The sequence below is a fragment of the Stigmatopora argus genome, chromosome 24, assembly GCF_051989625.1.
Source record: "Stigmatopora argus isolate UIUO_Sarg chromosome 24, RoL_Sarg_1.0, whole genome shotgun sequence".
In the NCBI taxonomy this organism is placed as follows: domain Eukaryota; kingdom Metazoa; phylum Chordata; class Actinopteri; order Syngnathiformes; family Syngnathidae; genus Stigmatopora; species Stigmatopora argus.
In genome coordinates, this window is record NC_135410.1 from 40,001 (window position 1) to 54,872 (window position 14,872).

Consider the following 14,872-nt stretch of genomic DNA (forward strand, 5'->3'; position numbering starts at 1 on the left):
AAATGAAAAGGGCAAAATGTTAAAAATCAACCCAGGAAAAGTGTTTGAAAAGCCCCCTTAAAGTTTTGAAAAACATGGGTAAAGTTGTTAAAAATAAACAGGCCAAAATGTTAAAAATCAACCCAGGAAAAGTGCTTGAAAAGCCCCCTTAAAGTTTTGAAAAACATGGGTAAAGTTGTTAAAAATGAAAAGGGCAAAATGTTTAAAATCAACCCAGGAAAAGTGTTTGAAAAGCCTGCATAAAGTTTTGAAAAACATGGGTAAAGTTGTTAAAAATAAACAGGCCAAAATGTTAAAAATCAACCCAGGAAAAGTGTTTGAAAAGCCCCCTTAAAGTTTTGAAAAACATGGGTAAAGTTGTTAAAAATAAAATGGGCAAAATGTTTAAAATCAACCCAGGAAAAGTGTTTGAAAAGCCCCCTTAAAGTTTTGAAAAGCATGGGTAAACTTGTTAAAAATAAAAAGGGCAAAATGTTTAAAATCAACCCAGGAAAAGTGGTTGAAAAGCAGGGTAAAAGTTTTGCAAAATACTGATGAAAATGTTTAAATTGTACCCAGGAATAGCGTTCTTAAAGCCCCCTTAAAGTTTTGTAAAACATGGGTAAACTTGTTAAAAATAAAATGGGCATAATGTTTAAAATCAACCCAGGAAAAGTGTTTGGAAAAAACCCCTTAAAGTTTTGAAAAACATGGGTAAAGTTGTTTTAAATAAACAGGCCAAAATGTTAAAAATCAACCCAGGAAAAGTGTTCTTAAAGCCCCCTTAAAGTTTTGAAAAACATGGGTAAAGTTGTTAAAAATAAACAGGCCAAAATGTTAAAAATCAACCCAGGAAAAGTGTTTGAAAAGCCCGCAGAAAGTTTTGTAAAACATGGGTAAAGTTGTTAAAAATAAAAAGGGCAAAATGTTTAAAATCAACCCAGGAAAAGTGGTTGAAAAGCAGGGTAAAAGTTTTGCAAAATACTGATGAAAATGTTTAAATTGTACCCAGGAATAGTGTTCTTAAAGCCCCCTTAAAGTTTTGAAAAACATGGGTAAAGTTGTTAAAAATAAACAGGCCAAAATGTTAAAAATCAACCCAGGAAAAGTGTTTGAAAAGCCCGCAGAAAGTTTTGTAAAACATGGGTAAAGTTGTTAAAAATAAAAAGGGCAAAATGTTTAAAATCAACCCAGGAAAAGTGGTTGAAAAGCAGGGTAAAAGTTTTGCAAAATACTGATGAAAATGTTTAAATTGTACCCAGGAATAGTGTTCTTAAAGCCCCCTTAAAGTTTTGAAAAACATGGGTAAAGTTGTTAAAAATAAACAGGCCAAAATGTTAAAAATCAACCCAGGAAAAGTGTTTGAAAAGCCCGCAGAAAGTTTTGTAAAACATGGGTAAAGTTGTTAAAAATAAAAAGGGCAAAATGTTTAAAATCAACCCAGGAAAAGTGGTTGAAAAGCAGGGTAAAAGTTTTGCAAAATACTGATGAAAATGTTTAAATTGTACCCAGGAATAGTGTTCTTAAAGCCCCCTTAAAGTTTTGAAAAACATGGGTAAAGTTGTTAAAAATAAACAGGCCAAAATGTTAAAAATCAACCCAGGAAAAGTGTTTGAAAAGCCCGCAGAAAGTTTTGTAAAACATGGGTAAAGTTGTTAAAAATAAAAAGGGCAAAATGTTTAAAATCAACCCAGGAAAAGTGGTTGAAAAGCAGGGTAAAAGTTTTGCAAAATACTGATGAAAATGTTTAAATTGTACCCAGGAATAGTGTTCTTAAAGCCCCCTTAAAGTTTTGAAAAACATGGGTAAAGTTGTTAAAAATAAACAGGCCAAAATGTTAAAAATCAACCCAGGAAAAGTGTTTGAAAAGCCCGCAGAAAGTTTTGTAAAACATGGGTAAAGTTGTTAAAAATAAAAAGGGCAAAATGTTTAAAATCAACCCAGGAAAAGTGGTTGAAAAGCAGGGTAAAAGTTTTGCAAAATACTGATGAAAATGTTTAAATTGTACCCAGGAATAGTGTTCTTAAAGCCCCCTTAAAGTTTTGAAAAACATGGGTAAACTTGTTAAAAATAAAATGGGCATAATGTTTAAAATCAACCCAGGAAAAGTGTTTGGAAAAAACCCCTTAAAGTTTTGAAAAACATGGGTAAAGTTGTTTTAAATAAACAGGCCAAAATGTTAAAAATCAACCCAGGAAAAGTGTTCTTAAAGCCCCCTTAAAGTTTTGAAAAACATGGGTAAAGTTGTTAAAAATAAACAGGCCAAAATGTTAAAAATCAACCCAGGAAAAGTGTTTGAAAAGCCCGCAGAAAGTTTTGTAAAACATGGGTAAAGTTGTTAAAAATAAAAAGGGCAAAATGTTTAAAATCAACCCAGGAAAAGTGGTTGAAAAGCAGGGTAAAAGTTTTGCAAAATACTGATGAAAATGTTTAAATTGTACCCAGGAATAGTGTTCTTAAAGCCCCCTTAAAGTTTTGAAAAACATGGGTAAAGTTGTTAAAAATAAACAGGCCAAAATGTTAAAAATCAACCCAGGAAAAGTGTTTGAAAAGCCCGCAGAAAGTTTTGTAAAACATGGGTAAAGTTGTTAAAAATAAAAAGGGCAAAATGTTTAAAATCAACCCAGGAAAAGTGGTTGAAAAGCAGGGTAAAAGTTTTGCAAAATACTGATGAAAATGTTTAAATTGTACCCAGGAATAGTGTTCTTAAAGCCCCCTTAAAGTTTTGAAAAACATGGGTAAAGTTGTTAAAAATAAACAGGCCAAAATGTTAAAAATCAACCCAGGAAAAGTGTTTGAAAAGCCCGCAGAAAGTTTTGTAAAACATGGGTAAAGTTGTTAAAAATAAAAAGGGCAAAATGTTTAAAATCAACCCAGGAAAAGTGGTTGAAAAGCAGGGTAAAAGTTTTGCAAAATACTGATGAAAATGTTTAAATTGTACCCAGGAATAGTGTTCTTAAAGCCCCCTTAAAGTTTTGAAAAACATGGGTAAAGTTGTTAAAAATAAACAGGCCAAAATGTTAAAAATCAACCCAGGAAAAGTGTTTGAAAAGCCCGCAGAAAGTTTTGTAAAACATGGGTAAAGTTGTTAAAAATAAAAAGGGCAAAATGTTTAAAATCAACCCAGGAAAAGTGGTTGAAAAGCAGGGTAAAAGTTTTGCAAAATACTGATGAAAATGTTTAAATTGTACCCAGGAATAGTGTTCTTAAAGCCCCCTTAAAGTTTTGAAAAACATGGGTAAAGTTGTTAAAAATAAACAGGCCAAAATGTTAAAAATCAACCCAGGAAAAGTGTTTGAAAAGCCCGCAGAAAGTTTTGTAAAACATGGGTAAAGTTGTTAAAAATAAAAAGGGCAAAATGTTTAAAATCAACCCAGGAAAAGTGGTTGAAAAGCAGGGTAAAAGTTTTGCAAAATACTGATGAAAATGTTTAAATTGTACCCAGGAATAGTGTTCTTAAAGCCCCCTTAAAGTTTTGAAAAACATGGGTAAACTTGTTAAAAATAAAATGGGCATAATGTTTAAAATCAACCCAGGAAAAGTGTTTGGAAAAAACCCCTTAAAGTTTTGAAAAACATGGGTAAAGTTGTTTTAAATAAACAGGCCAAAATGTTAAAAATCAACCCAGGAAAAGTGTTCTTAAAGCCCCCTTAAAGTTTTGAAAAACATGGGTAAAGTTGTTAAAAATAAACAGGCCAAAATGTTAAAAATCAACCCAGGAAAAGTGTTTGAAAAGCCCGCAGAAAGTTTTGTAAAACATGGGTAAAGTTGTTAAAAATAAAAAGGGCAAAATGTTTAAAATCAACCCAGGAAAAGTGGTTGAAAAGCAGGGTAAAAGTTTTGCAAAATACTGATGAAAATGTTTAAATTGTACCCAGGAATAGTGTTCTTAAAGCCCCCTTAAAGTTTTGAAAAACATGGGTAAAGTTGTTAAAAATAAACAGGCCAAAATGTTAAAAATCAACCCAGGAAAAGTGTTTGAAAAGCCCGCAGAAAGTTTTGTAAAACATGGGTAAAGTTGTTAAAAATAAAAAGGGCAAAATGTTTAAAATCAACCCAGGAAAAGTGGTTGAAAAGCAGGGTAAAAGTTTTGCAAAATACTGATGAAAATGTTTAAATTGTACCCAGGAATAGTGTTCTTAAAGCCCCCTTAAAGTTTTGAAAAACATGGGTAAAGTTGTTAAAAATAAACAGGCCAAAATGTTAAAAATCAACCCAGGAAAAGTGTTTGAAAAGCCCGCAGAAAGTTTTGTAAAACATGGGTAAAGTTGTTAAAAATAAAAAGGGCAAAATGTTTAAAATCAACCCAGGAAAAGTGGTTGAAAAGCAGGGTAAAAGTTTTGCAAAATACTGATGAAAATGTTTAAATTGTACCCAGGAATAGTGTTCTTAAAGCCCCCTTAAAGTTTTGAAAAACATGGGTAAAGTTGTTAAAAATAAACAGGCCAAAATGTTAAAAATCAACCCAGGAAAAGTGTTTGAAAAGCCCGCAGAAAGTTTTGTAAAACATGGGTAAAGTTGTTAAAAATAAAAAGGGCAAAATGTTTAAAATCAACCCAGGAAAAGTGGTTGAAAAGCAGGGTAAAAGTTTTGCAAAATACTGATGAAAATGTTTAAATTGTACCCAGGAATAGTGTTCTTAAAGCCCCCTTAAAGTTTTGAAAAACATGGGTAAACTTGTTAAAAATAAAATGGGCATAATGTTTAAAATCAACCCAGGAAAAGTGTTTGGAAAAAACCCCTTAAAGTTTTGAAAAACATGGGTAAAGTTGTTTTAAATAAACAGGCCAAAATGTTAAAAATCAACCCAGGAAAAGTGTTCTTAAAGCCCCCTTAAAGTTTTGAAAAACATGGGTAAAGTTGTTAAAAATAAACAGGCCAAAATGTTAAAAATCAACCCAGGAAAAGTGTTTGAAAAGCCCGCAGAAAGTTTTGTAAAACATGGGTAAAGTTGTTAAAAATAAAAAGGGCAAAATGTTTAAAATCAACCCAGGAAAAGTGGTTGAAAAGCAGGGTAAAAGTTTTGCAAAATACTGATGAAAATGTTTAAATTGTACCCAGGAATAGTGTTCTTAAAGCCCCCTTAAAGTTTTGAAAAACATGGGTAAAGTTGTTAAAAATAAACAGGCCAAAATGTTAAAAATCAACCCAGGAAAAGTGTTTGAAAAGCCCGCAGAAAGTTTTGTAAAACATGGGTAAAGTTGTTAAAAATAAAAAGGGCAAAATGTTTAAAATCAACCCAGGAAAAGTGGTTGAAAAGCAGGGTAAAAGTTTTGCAAAATACTGATGAAAATGTTTAAATTGTACCCAGGAATAGTGTTCTTAAAGCCCCCTTAAAGTTTTGAAAAACATGGGTAAACTTGTTAAAAATAAACAGGCCAAAATGTTAAAAATCAACCCAGGAAAAGTGTTTGAAAAGCCCGCAGAAAGTTTTGTAAAACATGGGTAAAGTTGTTAAAAATAAAAAGGGCAAAATGTTTAAAATCAACCCAGGAAAAGTGGTTGAAAAGCAGGGTAAAAGTTTTGCAAAATACTGATGAAAATGTTTAAATTGTACCCAGGAATAGTGTTCTTAAAGCCCCCTTAAAGTTTTGAAAAACATGGGTAAAGTTGTTAAAAATAAACAGGCCAAAATGTTAAAAATCAACCCAGGAAAAGTGTTTGAAAAGCCCGCAGAAAGTTTTGTAAAACATGGGTAAAGTTGTTAAAAATAAAAAGGGCAAAATGTTTAAAATCAACCCAGGAAAAGTGGTTGAAAAGCAGGGTAAAAGTTTTGCAAAATACTGATGAAAATGTTTAAATTGTACCCAGGAATAGTGTTCTTAAAGCCCCCTTAAAGTTTTGAAAAACATGGGTAAACTTGTTAAAAATAAAATGGGCATAATGTTTAAAATCAACCCAGGAAAAGTGTTTGGAAAAAACCCCTTAAAGTTTTGAAAAACATGGGTAAAGTTGTTTTAAATAAACAGGCCAAAATGTTAAAAATCAACCCAGGAAAAGTGTTCTTAAAGCCCCCTTAAAGTTTTGAAAAACATGGGTAAAGTTGTTAAAAATAAACAGGCCAAAATGTTAAAAATCAACCCAGGAAAAGTGTTTGAAAAGCCCGCAGAAAGTTTTGTAAAACATGGGTAAAGTTGTTAAAAATAAAAAGGGCAAAATGTTTAAAATCAACCCAGGAAAAGTGGTTGAAAAGCAGGGTAAAAGTTTTGCAAAATACTGATGAAAATGTTTAAATTGTACCCAGGAATAGTGTTCTTAAAGCCCCCTTAAAGTTTTGAAAAACATGGGTAAAGTTGTTAAAAATAAACAGGCCAAAATGTTAAAAATCAACCCAGGAAAAGTGTTTGAAAAGCCCGCAGAAAGTTTTGTAAAACATGGGTAAAGTTGTTAAAAATAAAAAGGGCAAAATGTTTAAAATCAACCCAGGAAAAGTGGTTGAAAAGCAGGGTAAAAGTTTTGCAAAATACTGATGAAAATGTTTAAATTGTACCCAGGAATAGTGTTCTTAAAGCCCCCTTAAAGTTTTGAAAAACATGGGTAAACTTGTTAAAAATAAACAGGCCAAAATGTTAAAAATCAACCCAGGAAAAGTGTTTGAAAAGCCCGCAGAAAGTTTTGTAAAACATGGGTAAAGTTGTTAAAAATAAAAAGGGCAAAATGTTTAAAATCAACCCAGGAAAAGTGGTTGAAAAGCAGGGTAAAAGTTTTGCAAAATACTGATGAAAATGTTTAAATTGTACCCAGGAATAGTGTTCTTAAAGCCCCCTTAAAGTTTTGAAAAACATGGGTAAACTTGTTAAAAATAAAATGGGCATAATGTTTAAAATCAACCCAGGAAAAGTGTTTGGAAAAAACCCCTTAAAGTTTTGAAAAACATGGGTAAAGTTGTTTTAAATAAACAGGCCAAAATGTTAAAAATCAACCCAGGAAAAGTGTTCTTAAAGCCCCCTTAAAGTTTTGAAAAACATGGGTAAAGTTGTTAAAAATAAACAGGCCAAAATGTTAAAAATCAACCCAGGAAAAGTGTTTGAAAAGCCCGCAGAAAGTTTTGTAAAACATGGGTAAAGTTGTTAAAAATAAAAAGGGCAAAATGTTTAAAATCAACCCAGGAAAAGTGGTTGAAAAGCAGGGTAAAAGTTTTGCAAAATACTGATGAAAATGTTTAAATTGTACCCAGGAATAGTGTTCTTAAAGCCCCCTTAAAGTTTTGAAAAACATGGGTAAAGTTGTTAAAAATAAACAGGCCAAAATGTTAAAAATCAACCCAGGAAAAGTGTTTGAAAAGCCCGCAGAAAGTTTTGTAAAACATGGGTAAAGTTGTTAAAAATAAAAAGGGCAAACTGTTTAAAATCAACCCAGGAAAAGTGTTCTTAAAGCCCCCTTAAAGTTCTGTAAAACATGGGTAAACTTGTTAAAAATAAAAAGGGCAAAATGTTTAAAATCAACCCAGGAATAGTGCATCTAAAGCTTGCACAAAGTTTTGAAAAACGTGGGTAAACTTGTTAAAAATAAAAAGGGCAAAATGTTTTAAATCAACACAGGAATAGTGCATCTAAAGCCCGCAGAAGAGTTGTAAAACGTGGGTAAACTTGTTAAAATAAAAAGGGCAAAATGTTTTAAATCAACCCAGGAATAGTGCATCCAAAGCCCGCAGAAGATTTGTAAAACGTGGGTAAACTTGTTAAAAATAAAAAGGGCAAAATGTTTAAAATCAACCCAGGAATAGTGCATCTAAAGCCCGCAGAAGAGTTGTAAAACGTGGGTAAACTTGTTAAAATAAAAAGGGCAAAATGTTTTAAATCAACCCAGGAATAGTGCATCCAAAGCCCGCAGAAGATTTGTAAAACGTGGGTAAACTTGTTAAAAATAAACAGGGCAACATGTTTAAAATCAACCCAGGAATAGTGCATCTAAAGCCCGCAGAAGATTTGTAAAACGTGGGTAAACTTGTTAAAAATAATAAGGGCAATTTTTTTTTTTAAATCAACCCAGGAATAGTGCATCTAAAGCCCGCAGAAGATTTGTAAAACGTGGGTAAACTTGTTAAAAATAAACAGGGCAAAATGTTTTAAATCAACCCAGGAATAGTGCATCTAAAGCCCGCACAAAGTTTTGAAAAACGTGGGTAAACTTGTTAAAAATAAAAAAAGGCCAAAATGTTAAAAAAAAAAAATCAACCCAGTGAAAGTGCTTGAAAAGCCAGCAAGAAATGTCGAAAAAGACAAATGAAAAAGTTTAAATTTTACCCAGGAAAAAGGTGCCCTTTTCAGGACCGCACCTGACCCGAATGCAGTACCGAAGTTTGTCCGCCAGACGGCGAAAAGGAGCAAGGTCCATCAACCAGGCCGGGTAAACGGCGGGAGTAACTATGACTCTCTTAAGGTACCGGAAAATGGTTAAAATGTGCAGAAAAGTGTTTCCAAAAGCGTAGTGATGGTTTTTAAACCATGAAATACAAATACTGGAGCTTTTCCACACATTAATATCGGGCACTGAGGGTGATTTTCCCGGGGGGGGAGACAGCTATAAAGGTCGGCGCGACGACGACGACCATTGGCGAAAGTGCCAAAATTTCACTAAAATGGGTTAAAATCAGCACTTATGGATGAAATAGAATTACTGGAGCTTACTGGAGCTTATCAGACATGACTACCAGGCTCTTGGGGTGATTTTCCAGGGGGAAAGACAGCCATAAACGTCGGCACGCGACCAAATACGACGACATACGACCATTCTCAAAAGTGCCTAAAATGAAATAAAATCAGCACTTATGGATGAAATAGAGTTACTGGAGCTTATCAGACATGACTACTGGGCTCTGGGGGTGATTTTCCTGGGTAAAAGACAGCCATAAACGTCGGCGCGACGACCGTTCGCCAAAGGCCCAAAAATTCACTAAAATGGGTTAAAATCAGCACTTATGGATGAAATAAAAAATACTGGAGCTTACTGGAGCTTATCAGACATGACTACCAGGCACTGGGGGTGATTTCCCCTGGGTAAAGACAGCCATAAACGTCGGCACGCGACCAAATACGACGACATACGACCATTCTCAAAAGTGCCCAAAATGAACTAAAATGGGTTTTAAATCAGCACTCATTGATGAAATACAAATACTATATCTTTAATACAAATACTGGACCTTTTTAAACATTAAAACTTGGCCCATGAGGTTGATTTACCCGAGGAAATGGCACTTTTGACCCGGCAATTTGAGCCCGATTGCAGTACCAAAGTTTGTCCGCAAGACGGCGAAAAGGAGCAAGGTAATGCCCAGAAAAAGTGTTCCAAAATCGTAGTAATAGTTTTAAAAACAGCATTTAATGATTAATTACAATTACTGGAAGTTACTGGGGCTTTTCAGACATGACTACCGGGCTCTGGGGGTGATTTTCTCGGGGGGGGAGACAGATATAAAGGTCGGCGGGAGTAGATCTGACTCTCTTAAGGTGCGGAAAATGGTTAATATTCCCTAGAAAAGTGTTCCAAAAGCGGAGTGATCGTTTTTAAACGATAAAATACAAATACTGAAGCTTTTCAGACATTAATATCGGGCACTGGGGGTGATTTTCCCGGGGGGGGAGACAGCTATAAAGGTCTGCGCGACGACGACCATTCGCCAAAGGTCCAAAAATTCACTAAAATGGGTTAAAATCAGCACTTATGGGTGAAATACAATTACTGGAGCTTACTGGAGCTGATCAGACATGACTACCGGGCACTGGGGGTGATTTTCCAGGGGGAAAGACAGCTATAAACGTCGGCGCGACCAAATACGACCATTCTCAAAAGTGCCTAAAATGAACTAAAATCAGCACTTATGGATGAAATAGAGTTACTGGAGCTGATCAGACATGACTACCGGGCACTGGGGGTGATTTTCCGGGGGGAAAGACAGCTATAAACGTCGGCGCGACCAAATACGACCATTCTCAAAAGTGCCTAAAATGAACTAAAATCAGCACTTATGGATGAAATAGAGTTACTGGAGCTTATCAGACATGACTAGCGGGCTCTGGGGGTGATTTTCCTGGGGAAAAGACAGCCATAAAAGTCGGAACGACCAAATACGACGACATACGACCATTCTCAAAAGTGCCCAAAATGAACTAAAATCAGCACTAGTTGATGAAATACAATTACTGGAGCTTATCTGACATGACTACCGGGCAATGGGGGTGATTTTCCTGGGGAAAAGACAGCCATAAACGTCGGCGCGACGACCATTCGCCATAGGGCCAAAAATTCACTAAAATGGGTTAAAATCAGCACTTATGGATGAAATAGAATTACTGGAGCTTACTGGGGCTGATCAGACATGACTACCGGGCACTGGGGGTGATTTTCCGGGGGGAAAGACAGCTATAAACGTCGGCGCGACCAAATACGACGACGTGCGACCATTCTCAAAAGTGCCAAAATGAACTAAAATCAGCACTTGTTGATTAAATACAAATACTGGAGCTGATCAGACATGACTACCAGAAACTGGGGATGATTTTCACGGGGGAAAGACAGCCATAAACGTCTGCGCGACCAAGTACGACGACCATTCGCAAAAGTCCCAAATATGCACTAAAATGGGGTAAAATCAGCATTTATTGATGAAATACAAATACTGGAGCTTACTGGAGCTTATCAGACATGACTACCGGGCACTGGGAGTTATTTTCCTGGGTAAAAGACAGCCATAAACGTCGGCGCGACCAAATACGACGACATACGACCATTCTCAAAAGTGCCAAAAATGCATTAAATTTGGTTTTAAATCAGCACTCATCGATCAAATACAAATATTATATCTTTAATACAAATACTGGACCTTTTTAAACATTAAAACCGGGCCCAGGAGGGTGATTTACCCGAAGAAATGACACTTTTGACCCGGCAATTTGACCCTAATTGCAGTAAAAAAAATTGTCCACAATGTGGCAGAGTTCTGCGGGTTCCATAGCGGCGGCCCAGTGCGTCAAATTCTGTATAAAAAGCAGGATATTTCGGTTCTGGGGGGTTATTTTACCCTGAAAAAGTGCATAAATTCTGGGTGCATGTATTATACACCATTTGGTGTCAAAATAAACGCTCCAGTTTACCCAGGAAGAGTGTCCCAAATGCGGGTTGACTGTAATAGACCAACGTGCATGTATAAAAAGCATGTCGACTTCGTTCTGGGGGCTTATTTTCACTCAGGAATAGTTTCTAAAATAAGGGGACCTTTATTAGAGTAGAGTGGGTGTGTAAAAAGCGTTTCTTTTCAGCCCAAAAGGTGTTTTTAACCGGGAAAAGTGCATAAGCTTACGGGATTTTCAACGGTCGCAGTAATAAAGTTTGTCCACAGTGTGGCAGAGTTTTTCGGGTTACATAGAGTGTCCCAAATGCTGGTTGACTGTAATAGACCAACGTGCATGTATAAAAAGCATGTCGACTTCTTTCTGGGGGCTTATTTTCACTCGGGAATAGTTTCTAAAATAAGGGGACCTTTATTAGAGTAGAGTGGGTGTGTAAAAAGCTTTTCTTTTCAGCCAGAAAGGTCATTTTAAACGCTAAAAGTGCATAGGCTTACGGGAGCTTGAACGGTCGCAGTACCACAGTTTGTCCACAGTGTGGCAGAGTTCTGCGGATTCCATAGCGTCCCAGTGCGTACTGGTTTGTATAAAAAGTAGCCCAGTTCGGTTCTGGGGGGGTTATTTTCCCCGGAAAAAGTGCCTAAAATGTGGGTGCATGTATAATTGACAATTTTGTATAAAATTAGTCTTCCAGGGAGGTTCTGGGGGGATGTTAGGCAAGAAATAGTGTCCAAATTGGGGTAATTTTCGTTAAGAATAGTGGTTGCATTGGAACTGGTCTTGGGTGGTTCTGGTTGGTCCATTTAACCTGAATTTTTGTCTCATATGAGGGTAGATGTATATTGACCATTCTGTATAAAATAATCTTCCAGGGTGGTTGTGAAGTAAAGTTATGCCACAAACAATGTGCCTTATATGGGCACTTTTATGACAACGAGTGCTTGTGTTGGAACTGGTCCTGAGCGGTTCTGGTTGGTCCATTTAGCCTGAATTTTTGTCTCATATGAGGGTAGTTGTATATTGACCATTCTGTATAAAATAATCTTCCAGGGAGGTTCTGGGGGGATGTTAAGCCATAAATAGTGTCCAAATTGGGGTAAATTGCGTTAAAAATAGTGGTTGTCTTGGAACTGGTCTTGGGTGGTTCTGGTTGGTCCATTTTCCCTGAATTTTTGTCTCATATGAGGGTAGATGTATATTGACCATTCTGTATAAAATAATCTTCCAGGGTAGTTGTGAAGTAAAGTTATGCCACAAACAATGTGCCTAATTTGGGCACTTTTAGGACAACGAGTGCTTGTGTTGGAACTGGTCCTGAGCGGTTCTGGTTGGTCCATTTACCCAGGAATGGTGTCTTATTTGTGGGTAGATGTATAATTCACAATTTTGTGTAAAATTAGTCTTCCAGGGATGTTCTGGGTGGATGTTAGGCAAGAATAAGTGCCCAAATTGGGGTAAATTTCGTTAAAAATAGTGGTTGCATTGGAACTGGTCTTGGGTGGTTCTGGTTGGTCCATTTAACCTGAATTTTTGTCTCATATGAGGGGAGATGTATATTGACCATTCTGTATAAAATAATCTTCCAGGGTGGTTGTGAAGTAAAGTTATGCCACAAACAATGTGCCTTATATGGGCACTTTTATGACAACGAGTGCTTGTGTTGGAACTGGTCCTGGGTGGTTCTGGTTGGTCCATTTACCCTGAATTTTTGTCTCATATGAGGGGAGATGTATATTGACCATTTTCTATAAAATAATCTTCCAGGGAGGTTCTGGGGGGATGTTAGGCAAGAAATAGTGCCCAAATTGGGGTAATTTGCGTCAAAAATAGTGGTTGCATTGGAACTGGTCTTGGGTGGTTCTGGTTGGTCCATTTAACCTGAATTTTTGTCTCATATGAGGGTAGATGTATATTGACCATTCTGTATAAAATAATCTTCCAGGGTGGTTGTGAAGTAAAGTTATGCCACAAACAATGTGCCTAATTTGGGCACTTTTATGACAACGAGTGCTTGTGTTGGAACTGGTCCTGAGCGGTTCTGGTTGGTCCATTTAGCCTGAATTTTTGTCTCATATGAGGGTAGTTGTATATTGACCATTCTGTATAAAATAATCTTCCAGGGAGGTTCTGGGGGGATGTTAAGCCATAAATAGTGTCCAAATTGGGGTAAATTGCGTTAAAAATAGTGGTTGTCTTGGAACTGGTCTTGGGTGGTTCTGGTTGGTCCATTTTCCCTGAATTTTTGTCTCATATGAGGGTAGATGTATATTGACCATTCTGTATAAAATAATCTTCCAGGGTAGTTGTGAAGTAAAGTTATGCCACAAACAATGTGCCTAATTTGGGCACTTTTAGGACAACGAGTGCTTGTGTTGGAACTGGTCCTGAGCGGTTCTGGTTGGTCCATTTAGCCTGAATTTTTGTCTCATATGAGGGTAGTTGTATATTGACCATTCTGTATAAAATAATCTTCCAGGGAGGTTCTGGGGGGATGTTAAGCCATAAATAGTGTCCAAATTGGGGTAAATTGCGTTAAAAATAGTGGTTGTCTTGGAACTGGTCTTGGGTGGTTCTGGTTGGTCCATTTTCCCTGAATTTTTGTCTCATATGAGGGTAGATGTATATTGACCATTCTGTATAAAATAATCTTCCAGGGTGGTTGTGAAGTAAAGTTATGCCACAAACAATGTGCCTAATTTGGGCACTTTTATGACAACGAGTGCTTGTGTTGGAACTGGTCCTGAGCGGTTCTGGTTGGTCCATTTACCCTGAATTTTTGTCTCATATGAGGGTAGATGTATATTGACCATTCTGTATAAAATAATCTTCCAGGGAGGTTCTGGGTAGATGTTAGGCAAGAATAAGTGCCCAAATTGGGGTAAATTGCGTCAAAAATAGTGGTTGTCTTGGAACTGGTCTTGGGTGGTTCTGGTTGGTCCATTTTCCCTGAATTTTTGTCTCATATGAGGGTAGATGTATATTGACCATTCTGTATAAAATAATCTTCCAGGGTGGTTGTGAAGTAAAGTTATGCCACAAACAATGTGCCTAATTTGGGCACTTTTATGACAACGAGTGCTTGTGTTGGAACTGGTCCTGAGCGGTTCTGGTTGGTCCATTTACCCTGAATTTTTGTCTCATATGAGGGGAGATGTATATTGACCATTTTCTATAAAATAATCTTCCAGGGAGGTTCTGGGTGGATGTTAGGCAAGAATAAGTGCCCAAATTGGGGTAAATTGCGTTAAAAATAGTGGTTGTCTTGGAACTGGTCTTGGGTGGTTCTGGTTGGTCCATTTTCCCTGAATTTTTGTCTCATATGAGGGTAGATGTATATTGACCATTCTGTATAAAATAATCTTCCAGGGTGGTTGTGAAGTAAAGTTATGCCACAAACAATGTGCCTAATTTGGGCACTTTTATGACAACGAGTGCTTGTGTTGGAACTGGTCCTGAGCGGTTCTGGTTGGTCCATTTACCCTGAATTTTTGTCTCATATGAGGGGAGATGTATATTGACCATTTTCTATAAAATAATCTTCCAGGGAGGTTCTGGGTGGATGTTAGGCAAGAATAAGTGCCCAAATTGGGGTAAATTGCGTCAAAAATAGTGGTTGTCTTGGAACTGGTCTTGGGTGGTTCTGGTTGGTCCATTTTCCCTGAATTTTTGTCTCATATGAGGGTAGATGTATATTGACCATTCTGTATAAAATAATCTTCCAGGGTGGTTGTGAAGTAAAGTTATGCCACAAACAATGTGCCTAATTTGGGCACTTTTATGACAACGAGTGCTTGTGTTGGAACTGGTCCTGAGTGGTTCTGGTT